Here is a 13,214-nt window from a genome sequence, read left to right as displayed (position 1 = left end):
TGGCAATGGAACGCTGGCTGCGCGTGTCATAATAGGCTCTGAGCCTTTATATACCTGCGCACAGCAGCAGCCACCTTCAGTCTGCTGCTGGACAGCCAGCAGCAGCAGCAGGAGAGGTAATTAATCAGCAACCCTCCTGCTAAGGGTAGACAGCTGCTCGTTCCACCCCCCCCCCCGCCTTAATTGGTTCTCCTCCCTTCCAACGGTGTTGAGGCGGGTGGGAACAGCCGGGGGTTGAGGGTACTGTGCTAAAAGAGGTGGAGTTATGCAGATCTAAAACGCGTGGATTGCAGCAGCAGCAAGCCGAAAAGTGCAGGCATGTGAGGGATCTAGAGGTTGACAGCATGTCTTCTTAACGGGAGTCCAGGAGGCCATCTCCACAAATGGACTTTTCAGAATCCTTGGGTGGCACCGTAGTCGGAAACCAATTCTGGTTATCGCTTCTCGGCCTTTTGGCTAAGATCAAGTGTAGTATCTGTTCTTATCAGTTTAATATCTGATACGTCCCCTATCTGGGGACCATATATTAAATGGATTTTTAGAACAGGGAGATGGAAAAAGAGCTTGCTCTGTCCACTCCACGCATTGACCTGGTATTGCAGTATCTCCAGGACCGGTGCACCCCTTCTTTAATGCAGTTTCTAAAATCAGAAAGAATTGAATTCAATGCTTTTTGTTCATTTTGCTTGTTTGTCGGATTTTGGGATGGACTCTTTGGCTTTGCTTTTCTTCTCCTCATTGGATTTTTCATGTTAAAAGTTGCAGAAGCCAGATGACAAGCTCATTTTGGTTCAACTTCAGCAACTGTGCATTGCATTGCCATGTAATGTAATGTAATGCAATGCTATCTATCTAGCTCTCCCTCTATACTTCCTTTTGGATAAACAGACATATTAGGCAAGCATTTTGGAGCTTTCACCTAAATAACTACAGGTGGTGAGATAAGCTGCACAATATAATTGACCTTTCAGTATATTGTTGCACACACACCATCTATTTAGCAAATGCCCTTGTTATCAACAGCAGCCTTTTAAACTCACCTGAGCTAACAGGTATGTGAGCTGGTTACTCTGCTGCGCTTAAAATTTCTTTTTTGGTTTGCTACAATGCCTTTTCTGAAACGTTGTCTCCCTCTGCTGGAACACTGACTTCTTTCATTTAATGCCTGCAGACTATAAAAGAGAAACCAACCCAAAAAGTTTGGTTGATTAGTCTGTGGCATTCTTTTAAACTGTTGCTTATGGCGGTCTCTGTGAGCTTCTCAGTGACATTCAGCCATCCAGGTATCCCGCCTGCAGTAGACGGAATGTGGCAATGGAACGCTGGCTGCGCGTGTCATAATAGGCTCTGAGCCTTTATATACCTGCGCACAGCAGCAGCCACCTTCAGTCTGCTGCTGGACAGCCAGCAGCAGCAGCAGGAGAGGTAATTAATCAGCAACCCTCCTGCTAAGGGTAGACAGCTGCTCGTTCCACCCCCCCCCCCCCCCCCGCCTTAATTGGTTCTCCTCCCTTCCAACGGTGTTGAGGCGGGTGGGAACAGCCGGGGGTTGAGGGTACTGTGCTAAAAGAGGTGGAGTTATGCAGATCTAAAACGCGTGGATTGCAGCAGCAGCAAGCCGAAAAGTGCAGGCATGTGAGGGATCTAGAGGTTGACAGCATGTCTTCTTAACGGGAGTCCAGGAGGCCATCTCCACAAATGGACTTTTCAGAATCCTTGGGTGGCACCGTAGTCGGAAACCAATTCTGGTTATCGCTTCTCGGCCTTTTGGCTAAGATCAAGTGTAGTATCTGTTCTTATCAGTTTAATATCTGATACGTCCCCTATCTGGGGACCATATATTAAATGGATTTTTAGAACAGGGAGATGGAAAAAGAGCTTGCTCTGTCCACTCCACGCATTGACCTGGTATTGCAGTATCTCCAGGACCGGTGCACCCCTTCTTTAATGCAGTTTCTAAAATCAGAAAGAATTGAATTCAATGCTTTTTGTTCATTTTGCTTGTTTGTCGGATTTTGGGATGGACTCTTTGGCTTTGCTTTTCTTCTCCTCATTGGATTTTTCATGTTAAAAGTTGCAGAAGCCAGATGACAAGCTCATTTTGGTTCAACTTCAGCAACTGTGCATTGCATTGCCATGTAATGTAATGTAATGCAATGCTATCTATCTAGCTCTCCCTCTATACTTCCTTTTGGATAAACAGACATATTAGGCAAGCATTTTGGAGCTTTCACCTAAATAACTACAGGTGGTGAGATAAGCTGCACAATATAATTGACCTTTCAGTATATTGTTGCACACACACCATCTATTTAGCAAATGCCCTTGTTATCAACAGCAGCCTTTTAAACTCACCTGAGCTAACAGGTATGTGAGCTGGTTACTCTGCTGCGCTTAAAATTTCTTTTTTGGTTTGCTACAATGCCTTTTCTGAAACGTTGTCTCCCTCTGCTGGAACACTGACTTCTTTCATTTAATGCCTGCAGACTATAAAAGAGAAACCAACCCAAAAAGTTTGGTTGATTAGTCTGTGGCATTCTTTTAAACTGTTGCTTATGGCGGTCTCTGTGAGCTTCTCAGTGACATTCAGCCATCCAGGTATCCCGCCTGCAGTAGACGGAATGTGGCAATGGAACGCTGGCTGCGCGTGTCATAATAGGCTCTGAGCCTTTATATACCTGCGCACAGCAGCAGCCACCTTCAGTCTGCTGCTGGACAGCCAGCAGCAGCAGCAGCAGGAGAGGTAATTAATCAGCAACCCTCCTGCTAAGGGTAGACAGCTGCTCGTTCCACCCCCCCCCCGCCTTAATTGGTTCTCCTCCCTTCCAACGATGTTGAGGCGGGTGGGAACAGCCGGGGGTTGAGGGTACTGTGCTAAAAGAGGTGGAGTTATGCAGATCTAAAACGCGTGGATTGCAGCAGCAGCAAGCCGAAAAGTGCAGGCATGTGAGGGATCTAGAGGTTGACAGCATGTCTTCTTAACGGGAGTCCAGGAGGCCATCTCCACAAATGGACTTTTCAGAATCCTTTGGTGGCACCGTAGTCGGAAACCAATTCTGGTTATCGCTTCTCGGCCTTTTGGCTAAGATCAAGTGTAGTATCTGTTCTTATCAGTTTAATATCTGATACGTCCCCTATCTGGGGACCATATATTAAATGGATTTTTAGAACAGGGAGATGGAAAAAGAGCTTGCTCTGTCCACTCCACGCATTGACCTGGTATTGCAGTATCTCCAGGACCGGTGCACCCCTTCTTTAATGCAGTTTCTAAAATCAGAAAGAATTGAATTCAATGCTTTTTGTTCATTTTGCTTGTTTGTCGGATTTTGGGATGGACTCTTTGGCTTTGCTTTTCTTCTCCTCATTGGATTTTTCATGTTAAAAGTTGCAGAAGCCAGATGACAAGCTCATTTTGGTTCAACTTCAGCAACTGTGCATTGCATTGCCATGTAATGTAATGTAATGCAATGCTATCTATCTAGCTCTCCCTCTATACTTCCTTTTGGATAAACAGACATATTAGGCAAGCATTTTGGAGCTTTCACCTAAATAACTACAGGTGGTGAGATAAGCTGCACAATATAATTGACCTTTCAGTATATTGTTGCACACACACCATCTATTTAGCAAATGCCCTTGTTATCAACAGCAGCCTTTTAAACTCACCTGAGCTAACAGGTATGTGAGCTGGTTACTCTGCTGCGCTTAAAATTTCTTTTTTGGTTTGCTACAATGCCTTTTCTGAAACGTTGTCTCCCTCTGCTGGAACACTGACTTCTTTCATTTAATGCCTGCAGACTATAAAAGAGAAACCAACCCAAAAAGTTTGGTTGATTAGTCTGTGGCATTCTTTTAAACTGTTGCTTATGGCGGTCTCTGTGAGCTTCTCAGTGACATTCAGCCATCCAGGTATCCCGCCTGCAGTAGACGGAATGTGGCAATGGAACGCTGGCTGCGCGTGTCATAATAGGCTCTGAGCCTTTATATACCTGCGCACAGCAGCAGCCACCTTCAGTCTGCTGCTGGACAGCCAGCAGCAGCAGCAGCAGGAGAGGTAATTAATCAGCAACCCTCCTGCTAAGGGTAGACAGCTGCTCGTTCCACCCCCCCCCCCCGCCTTAATTGGTTCTCCTCCCTTCCAACGGTGTTGAGGCGGGTGGGAACAGCCGGGGGTTGAGGGTACTGTGCTAAAAGAGGTGGAGTTATGCAGATCTAAAACGCGTGGATTGCAGCAGCAGCAAGCCGAAAAGTGCAGGCATGTGAGGGATCTAGAGGTTGACAGCATGTCTTCTTAACGGGAGTCCAGATGGCCATCTCCACAAATGGACTTTTCAGAATCCTTGGGTGGCACCGTAGTCGGAAACCAATTCTGGTTATCGCTTCTCGGCCTTTTGGCTAAGATCAAGTGTAGTATCTGTTCTTATCAGTTTAATATCTGATACGTCCCCTATCTGGGGACCATATATTAAATGGATTTTTAGAACAGGGAGATGGAAAAAGAGCTTGCTCTGTCCACTCCACGCATTGACCTGGTATTGCAGTATCTCCAGGACCGGTGCACCCCTTCTTTAATGCAGTTTCTAAAATCAGAAAGAATTGAATTCAATGCTTTTTGTTCATTTTGCTTGTTTGTAGGATTTTGGGATGGACTCTTTGGCTTTGCTTTTCTTCTCCTCATTGGATTTTTCATGTTAAAAGTTGCAGAAGCCAGATGACAAGCTCATTTTGGTTCAACTTCAGCAACTGTGCATTGCATTGCCATGTAATGTAATGTAATGCAATGCTATCTATCTAGCTCTCCCTCTATACTTCCTTTTGGATAAACAGACATATTAGGCAAGCATTTTGGAGCTTTCACCTAAATAACTACAGGTGGTGAGATAAGCTGCACAATATAATTGACCTTTCAGTATATTGTTGCACACACACCATCTATTTAGCAAATGCCCTTGTTATCAACAGCAGCCTTTTAAACTCACCTGAGCTAACAGGTATGTGAGCTGGTTACTCTGCTGCGCTTAAAATTTCTTTTTTGGTTTGCTACAATGCCTTTTCTGAAACGTTGTCTCCCTCTGCTGGAACACTGACTTCTTTCATTTAATGCCTGCAGACTATAAAAGAGAAACCAACCCAAAAAGTTTGGTTGATTAGTCTGTGGCATTCTTTTAAACTGTTGCTTATGGCGGTCTCTGTGAGCTTCTCAGTGACATTCAGCCATCCAGGTATCCCGCCTGCAGTAGACGGAATGTGGCAATGGAACGCTGGCTGCGCGTGTCATAATAGGCTCTGAGCCTTTATATAACTGCGCACAGCAGCAGCCACCTTCAGTCTGCTGCTGGACAGCCAGCAGCAGCAGCAGCAGGAGAGGTAATTAATCAGCAACCCTCCTGCTAAGGGTAGACAGCTGCTCGTTCCACCACCCCCCCCCGCCTTAATTGGTTCTCCTCCCTTCCAACGGTGTTGAGGCGGGTGGGAACAGCCGGGGGTTGAGGGTACTGTGCTAAAAGAGGTGGAGTTATGCAGATCTAAAACGCGTGGATTGCAGCAGCAGCAAGCCGAAAAGTGCAGGCATGTGAGGGATCTAGAGGTTGACAGCATGTCTTCTTAACGGGAGTCCAGGAGGCCATCTCCACAAATGGACTTTTCAGAATCCTTGGGTGGCACCGTAGTCGGAAACCAATTCTGGTTATCGCTTCTCGGCCTTTTGGCTAAGATCAAGTGTAGTATCTGTTCTTATCAGTTTAATATCTGATACGTCCCCTATCTGGGGACCATATATTAAATGGATTTTTAGAACAGGGAGATGGAAAAAGAGCTTGCTCTGTCCACTCCACGCATTGACCTGGTATTGCAGTATCTCCAGGACCGGTGCACCCCTTCTTTAATGCAGTTTCTAAAATCAGAAAGAATTGAATTCAATGCTTTTTGTTCATTTTGCTTGTTTGTCGGATTTTGGGATGGACTCTTTGGCTTTGCTTTTCTTCTCCTCATTGGATTTTTCATGTTAAAAGTTGCAGAAGCCAGATGACAAGCTCATTTTGGTTCAACTTCAGCAACTGTGCATTGCATTGCCATGTAATGTAATGTAATGCAATGCTATCTATCTAGCTCTCCCTCTATACTTCCTTTTGGATAAACAGACATATTAGGCAAGCATTTTGGAGCTTTCACCTAAATAACTACAGGTGGTGAGATAAGCTGCACAATATAATTGACCTTTCAGTATATTGTTGCACACACACCATCTATTTAGCAAATGCCCTTGTTATCAACAGCAGCCTTTTAAACTCACCTGAGCTAACAGGTATGTGAGCTGGTTACTCTGCTGCGCTTAAAATTTCTTTTTTGGTTTGCTACAATGCCTTTTCTGAAACGTTGTCTCCCTCTGCTGGAACACTGACTTCTTTCATTTAATGCCTGCAGACTATAAAAGAGAAACCAACCCAAAAAGTTTGGTTGATTAGTCTGTGGCATTCTTTTAAACTGTTGCTTATGGCGGTCTCTGTGAGCTTCTCAGTGACATTCAGCCATCCAGGTATCCCGCCTGCAGTAGACGGAATGTGGCAATGGAACGCTGGCTGCGCGTGTCATAATAGGCTCTGAGCCTTTATATACCTGCGCACAGCAGCAGCAACCTTCAGTCTGCTGCTGGACAGCCAGCAGCAGCAGGAGAGGTAATTAATCAGCAACCCTCCTGCTAAGGGTAGACAGCTGCTCGTTCCACCCCCCCCCCGCCTTAATTGGTTCTCCTCCCTTCCAACGGTGTTGAGGCGGGTGGGAACAGCCGGGGGTTGAGGGTACTGTGCTAAAAGAGGTGGAGTTATGCAGATCTAAAACGCGTGGATTGCAGCAGCAGCAAGCCGAAAAGTGCAGGCATGTGAGGGATCTAGAGGTTGACAGCATGTCTTCTTAACGGGAGTCCAGGTGGCCATCTCCACAAATGGACTTTTCAGAATCCTTGGGTGGCACCGTAGTCGGAAACCAATTCTGGTTATCGCTTCTCGGCCTTTTGGCTAAGATCAAGTGTAGTATCTGTTCTTATCAGTTTAATATCTGATACGTCCCCTATCTGGGGACCATATATTAAATGGATTTTTAGAACAGGGAGATGGAAAAAGAGCTTGCTCTGTCCACTCCACGCATTGACCTGGTATTGCAGTATCTCCAGGACCGGTGCACCCCTTCTTTAATGCAGTTTCTAAAATCAGAAAGAATTGAATTCAATGCTTTTTGTTCATTTTGCTTGTTTGTCGGATTTTGGGATGGACTCTTTGGCTTTGCTTTTCTTCTCCTCATTGGATTTTTCATGTTAAAAGTTGCAGAAGCCAGATGACAAGCTCATTTTGGTTCAACTTCAGCAACTGTGCATTGCATTGCCATGTAATGTAATGTAATGCAATGCTATCTATCTAGCTCTCCCTCTATACTTCCTTTTGGATAAACAGACATATTAGGCAAGCATTTTGGAGCTTTCACCTAAATAACTACAGGTGGTGAGATAAGCTGCACAATATAATTGACCTTTCAGTATATTGTTGCACACACACCATCTATTTAGCAAATGCCCTTGTTATCAACAGCAGCCTTTTAAACTCACCTGAGCTAACAGGTATGTGAGCTGGTTACTCTGCTGCGCTTAAAATTTCTTTTTTGGTTTGCTACAATGCCTTTTCTGAAACGTTGTCTCCCTCTGCTGGAACACTGACTTCTTTCATTTAATGCCTGCAGACTATAAAAGAGAAACCAACCCAAAAAGTTTGGTTGATTAGTCTGTGGCATTCTTTTAAACTGTTGCTTATGGCGGTCTCTGTGAGCTTCTCAGTGACATTCAGCCATCCAGGTATCCCGCCTGCAGTAGACGGAATGTGGCAATGGAACGCTGGCTGCGCGTGTCATAATAGGCTCTGAGCCTTTATATACCTGCGCACAGCAGCAGCCACCTTCAGTCTGCTGCTGGACAGCCAGCAGCAGCAGCAGGAGAGGTAATTAATCAGCAACCCTCCTGCTAAGGGTAGACAGCTGCTCGTTCCACCCCCCCCCCCGCCTTAATTGGTTCTCCTCCCTTCCAACGGTGTTGAGGCGGGTGGGAACAGCCGGGGGTTGAGGGTACTGTGCTAAAAGAGGTGGAGTTATGCAGATCTAAAACGCGTGGATTGCAGCAGCAGCAAGCCGAAAAGTGCAGGCATGTGAGGGATCTAGAGGTTGACAGCATGTCTTCTTAACGGGAGTCCAGGAGGCCATCTCCACAAATGGACTTTTCAGAATCCTTGGGTGGCACCGTAGTCGGAAACCAATTCTGGTTATCGCTTCTCGGCCTTTTGGCTAAGATCAAGTGTAGTATCTGTTCTTATCAGTTTAATATCTGATACGTCCCCTATCTGGGGACCATATATTAAATGGATTTTTAGAACAGGGAGATGGAAAAAGAGCTTGCTCTGTCCACTCCACGCATTGACCTGGTATTGCAGTATCTCCAGGACCGGTGCACCCCTTCTTTAATGCAGTTTCTAAAATCAGAAAGAATTGAATTCAATGCTTTTTGTTCATTTTGCTTGTTTGTCGGATTTTGGGATGGACTCTTTGGCTTTGCTTTTCTTCTCCTCATTGGATTTTTCATGTTAAAAGTTGCAGAAGCCAGATGACAAGCTCATTTTGGTTCAACTTCAGCAACTGTGCATTGCATTGCCATGTAATGTAATGTAATGCAATGCTATCTATCTAGCTCTCCCTCTATACTTCCTTTTGGATAAACAGACATATTAGGCAAGCATTTTGGAGCTTTCACCTAAATAACTACAGGTGGTGAGATAAGCTGCACAATATAATTGACCTTTCAGTATATTGTTGCACACACACCATCTATTTAGCAAATGCCCTTGTTATCAACAGCAGCCTTTTAAACTCACCTGAGCTAACAGGTATGTGAGCTGGTTACTCTGCTGCGCTTAAAATTTCTTTTTTGGTTTGCTACAATGCCTTTTCTGAAACGTTGTCTCCCTCTGCTGGAACACTGACTTCTTTCATTTAATGCCTGCAGACTATAAAAGAGAAACCAACCCAAAAAGTTTGGTTGATTAGTCTGTGGCATTCTTTTAAACTGTTGCTTATGGCGGTCTCTGTGAGCTTCTCAGTGACATTCAGCCATCCAGGTATCCCGCCTGCAGTAGACGGAATGTGGCAATGGAACGCTGGCTGCGCGTGTCATAATAGGCTCTGAGCCTTTATATACCTGCGCACAGCAGCAGCAACCTTCAGTCTGCTGCTGGACAGCCAGCAGCAGCAGCAGCAGGAGAGGTAATTAATCAGCAACCCTCCTGCTAAGGGTAGACAGCTGCTCGTTCCACCCCCCCCCCGCCTTAATTGGTTCTCCTCCCTTCCAACGGTGTTGAGGCGGGTGGGAACAGCCGGGGGTTGAGGGTACTGTGCTAAAAGAGGTGGAGTTATGCAGATCTAAAACGCGTGGATTGCAGCAGCAGCAAGCCGAAAAGTGCAGGCATGTGAGGGATCTAGAGGTTGACAGCATGTCTTCTTAACGGGAGTCCAGGTGGCCATCTCCACAAATGGACTTTTCAGAATCCTTGGGTGGCACCGTAGTCGGAAACCAATTCTGGTTATCGCTTCTCGGCCTTTTGGCTAAGATCAAGTGTAGTATCTGTTCTTATCAGTTTAATATCTGATACGTCCCCTATCTGGGGACCATATATTAAATGGATTTTTAGAACAGGGAGATGGAAAAAGAGCTTGCTCTGTCCACTCCACGCATTGACCTGGTATTGCAGTATCTCCAGGACCGGTGCACCCCTTCTTTAATGCAGTTTCTAAAATCAGAAAGAATTGAATTCAATGCTTTTTGTTCATTTTGCTTGTTTGTCGGATTTTGGGATGGACTCTTTGGCTTTGCTTTTCTTCTCCTCATTGGATTTTTCATGTTAAAAGTTGCAGAAGCCAGATGACAAGCTCATTTTGGTTCAACTTCAGCAACTGTGCATTGCATTGCCATGTAATGTAATGTAATGCAATGCTATCTATCTAGCTCTCCCTCTATACTTCCTTTTGGATAAACAGACATATTAGGCAAGCATTTTGGAGCTTTCACCTAAATAACTACAGGTGGTGAGATAAGCTGCACAATATAATTGACCTTTCAGTATATTGTTGCACACACACCATCTATTTAGCAAATGCCCTTGTTATCAACAGCAGCCTTTTAAACTCACCTGAGCTAACAGGTATGTGAGCTGGTTACTCTGCTGCGCTTAAAATTTCTTTTTTGGTTTGCTACAATGCCTTTACTGAAACGTTGTCTCCCTCTGCTGGAACACTGACTTCTTTCATTTAATGCCTGCAGACTATAAAAGAGAAACCAACCCAAAAAGTTTGGTTGATTAGTCTGTGGCATTCTTTTAAACTGTTGCTTATGGCGGTCTCTGTGAGCTTCTCAGTGACATTCAGCCATCCAGGTATCCCGCCTGCAGTAGACGGAATGTGGCAATGGAACGCTGGCTGCGCGTGTCATAATAGGCTCTGAGCCTTTATATACCTGCGCACAGCAGCAGCCACCTTCAGTCTGCTGCTGGACAGCCAGCAGCAGCAGCAGGAGAGGTAATTAATCAGCAACCCTCCTGCTAAGGGTAGACAGCTGCTCGTTCCACCGCCCCCCCCCGCCTTAATTGGTTCTCCTCCCTTCCAACGGTGTTGAGGCGGGTGGTAACAGCCGGGGGTTGAGGGTACTGTGCTAAAAGAGGTGGAGTTATGCAGATCTAAAACGCGTGGATTGCAGCAGCAGCAAGCCGAAAAGTGCAGGCATGTGAGGGATCTAGAGGTTGACAGCATGTCTTCTTAACGGGAGTCCAGGTGGCCATCTCCACAAATGGACTTTTCAGAATCCTTGGGTGGCACCGTAGTCGGAAACCAATTCTGGTTATCGCTTCTCGGCCTTTTGGCTAAGATCAAGTGTAGTATCTGTTCTTATCAGTTTAATATCTGATACGTCCCCTATCTGGGGACCATATATTAAATGGATTTTTAGAACAGGGAGATGGAAAAAGAGCTTGCTCTGTCCACTCCACGCATTGACCTGGTATTGCAGTATCTCCAGGACCGGTGCACCCCTTCTTTAATGCAGTTTCTAAAATCAGAAAGAATTGAATTCAATGCTTTTTGTTCATTTTGCTTGTTTGTCGGATTTTGGGATGGACTCTTTGGCTTTGCTTTTCTTCTCCTCATTGGATTTTTCATGTTAAAAGTTGCAGAAGCCAGATGACAAGCTCATTTTGGTTCAACTTCAGCAACTGTGCATTGCATTGCCATGTAATGTAATGTAATGCAATGCTATCTATCTAGCTCTCCCTCTATACTTCCTTTTGGATAAACAGACATATTAGGCAAGCATTTTGGAGCTTTCACCTAAATAACTACAGGTGGTGAGATAAGCTGCACAATATAATTGACCTTTCAGTATATTGTTGCACACACACCATCTATTTAGCAAATGCCCTTGTTATCAACAGCAGCCTTTTAAACTCACCTGAGCTAACAGGTATGTGAGCTGGTTACTCTGCTGCGCTTAAAATTTCTTTTTTGGTTTGCTACAATGCCTTTTCTGAAACGTTGTCTCCCTCTGCTGGAACACTGACTTCTTTCATTTAATGCCTGCAGACTATAAAAGAGAAACCAACCCAAAGAGTTTGGTTGATTAGTCTGTGGCATTCTTTTAAACTGTTGCTTATGGCGGTCTCTGTGAGCTTCTCAGTGACATTCAGCCATCCAGGTATCCCGCCTGCAGTAGACGGAATGTGGCAATGGAACGCTGGCTGCGCGTGTCATAATAGGCTCTGAGCCTTTATATACCTGCGCACAGCAGCAGCCACCTTCAGTCTGCTGCTGGACAGCCAGCAGCAGCAGCAGCAGGAGAGGTAATTAATCAGCAACCCTCCTGCTAAGGGTAGACAGCTGCTCGTTCCACCGCCCCCCCCGCCTTAATTGGTTCTCCTCCCTTCCAACGGTGTTGAGGCGGGTGGGAACAGCCGGGGGTTGAGGGTACTGTGCTAAAAGAGGTGGAGTTATGCAGATCTAAAACGCGTGGATTGCAGCAGCAGCAAGCCGAAAAGTGCAGGCATGTGAGGGATCTAGAGGTTGACAGCATGTCTTCTTAACGGGAGTCCAGGTGGCCATCTCCACAAATGGACTTTTCAGAATCCTTGGGTGGCACCGTAGTCGGAAACCAATTCTGGTTATCGCTTCTCGGCCTTTTGGCTAAGATCAAGTGTAGTATCTGTTCTTATCAGTTTAATATCTGATACGTCCCCTATCTGGGGACCATATATTAAATGGATTTTTAGAACAGGGAGATGGAAAAAGAGCTTGCTCTGTCCACTCCACGCATTGACCTGGTATTGCAGTATCTCCAGGACCGGTGCACCCCTTCTTTAATGCAGTTTCTAAAATCAGAAAGAATTGAATTCAATGCTTTTTGTTCATTTTGCTTGTTTGTCGGATTTTGGGATGGACTCTTTGGCTTTGCTTTTCTTCTCCTCATTGGATTTTTCATGTTAAAAGTTGCAGAAGCCAGATGACAAGCTCATTTTGGTTCAACTTCAGCAACTGTGCATTGCATTGCCATGTAATGTAATGTAATGCAATGCTATCTATCTAGCTCTCCCTCTATACTTCCTTTTGGATAAACAGACATATTAGGCAAGCATTTTGGAGCTTTCACCTAAATAACTACAGGTGGTGAGATAAGCTGCACAATATAATTGACCTTTCAGTATATTGTTGCACACACACCATCTATTTAGCAAATGCCCTTGTTATCAACAGCAGCCTTTTAAACTCACCTGAGCTAACAGGTATGTGAGCTGGTTACTCTGCTGCGCTTAAAATTTCTTTTTTGGTTTGCTACAATGCCTTTTCTGAAACGTTGTCTCCCTCTGCTGGAACACTGACTTCTTTCATTTAATGCCTGCAGACTATAAAAGAGAAACCAACCCAAAAAGTTTGGTTGATTAGTCTGTGGCATTCTTTTAAACTGTTGCTTATGGCGGTCTCTGTGAGCTTCTCAGTGACATTCAGCCATCCAGGTATCCCGCCTGCAGTAGACGGAATGTGGCAATGGAACGCTGGCTGCGCGTGTCATAATAGGCTCTGAGCCTTTATATACCTGCGCACAGCAGCAGCCACCTTCAGTCTGCTGCTGGACAGCCAGCAGCAGC

General features: G+C 45.2%; 10 non-coding genes across 10 annotated transcripts; all 10 read left to right on the top strand.

Moving 5' to 3' along the window:
* The first annotated feature begins 436 nt into the window (after positions 1-436).
* LOC141188690 (U2 spliceosomal RNA) lies at positions 437-627 on the top strand. The gene has a single exon (XR_012262774.1). It is a non-coding gene; the product is annotated as a U2 spliceosomal RNA (small nuclear RNA).
* A 1,124-nt stretch (positions 628-1,751) lies between these two features.
* Positions 1,752-1,942, top strand: LOC141188689 (U2 spliceosomal RNA). The gene has a single exon (XR_012262772.1). It is a non-coding gene; the product is annotated as a U2 spliceosomal RNA (small nuclear RNA).
* Positions 1,943-3,062: 1,120 nt separating this feature from the next.
* Positions 3,063-3,253, top strand: LOC141188688 (U2 spliceosomal RNA). The gene has a single exon (XR_012262771.1). It is a non-coding gene; the product is annotated as a U2 spliceosomal RNA (small nuclear RNA).
* Positions 3,254-4,375: 1,122 nt separating this feature from the next.
* Positions 4,376-4,566, top strand: LOC141188687 (U2 spliceosomal RNA). The gene has a single exon (XR_012262770.1). It is a non-coding gene; the product is annotated as a U2 spliceosomal RNA (small nuclear RNA).
* Positions 4,567-5,688: 1,122 nt separating this feature from the next.
* On the top strand, positions 5,689-5,879 carry LOC141188686 (U2 spliceosomal RNA). The gene has a single exon (XR_012262769.1). It is a non-coding gene; the product is annotated as a U2 spliceosomal RNA (small nuclear RNA).
* A 1,114-nt stretch (positions 5,880-6,993) lies between these two features.
* On the top strand, positions 6,994-7,184 carry LOC141188685 (U2 spliceosomal RNA). Its single transcript, XR_012262768.1, has one exon. It is a non-coding gene; the product is annotated as a U2 spliceosomal RNA (small nuclear RNA).
* A 1,118-nt stretch (positions 7,185-8,302) lies between these two features.
* On the top strand, positions 8,303-8,493 carry LOC141188684 (U2 spliceosomal RNA). The gene has a single exon (XR_012262767.1). It is a non-coding gene; the product is annotated as a U2 spliceosomal RNA (small nuclear RNA).
* Positions 8,494-9,613: 1,120 nt separating this feature from the next.
* Positions 9,614-9,804, top strand: LOC141188683 (U2 spliceosomal RNA). The gene has a single exon (XR_012262766.1). It is a non-coding gene; the product is annotated as a U2 spliceosomal RNA (small nuclear RNA).
* A 1,119-nt stretch (positions 9,805-10,923) lies between these two features.
* On the top strand, positions 10,924-11,114 carry LOC141188682 (U2 spliceosomal RNA). The gene has a single exon (XR_012262765.1). It is a non-coding gene; the product is annotated as a U2 spliceosomal RNA (small nuclear RNA).
* Positions 11,115-12,235: 1,121 nt separating this feature from the next.
* Positions 12,236-12,426, top strand: LOC141188681 (U2 spliceosomal RNA). The gene has a single exon (XR_012262764.1). It is a non-coding gene; the product is annotated as a U2 spliceosomal RNA (small nuclear RNA).
* Positions 12,427-13,214: the final 788 nt, after the last annotated feature.

The sequence above is a fragment of the Phyllobates terribilis genome, unplaced genomic scaffold (genome assembly GCF_046119375.1).
Source record: "Phyllobates terribilis strain yellow unplaced genomic scaffold, ASM4611937v1 Scaffold_40__1_contigs__length_11209783, whole genome shotgun sequence".
NCBI lineage: Eukaryota > Metazoa > Chordata > Amphibia > Anura > Dendrobatidae > Phyllobates > Phyllobates terribilis.
Note: the sequence above shows the minus strand (reverse complement) of the source record. Positions and strands in the feature narration are given on the sequence as shown.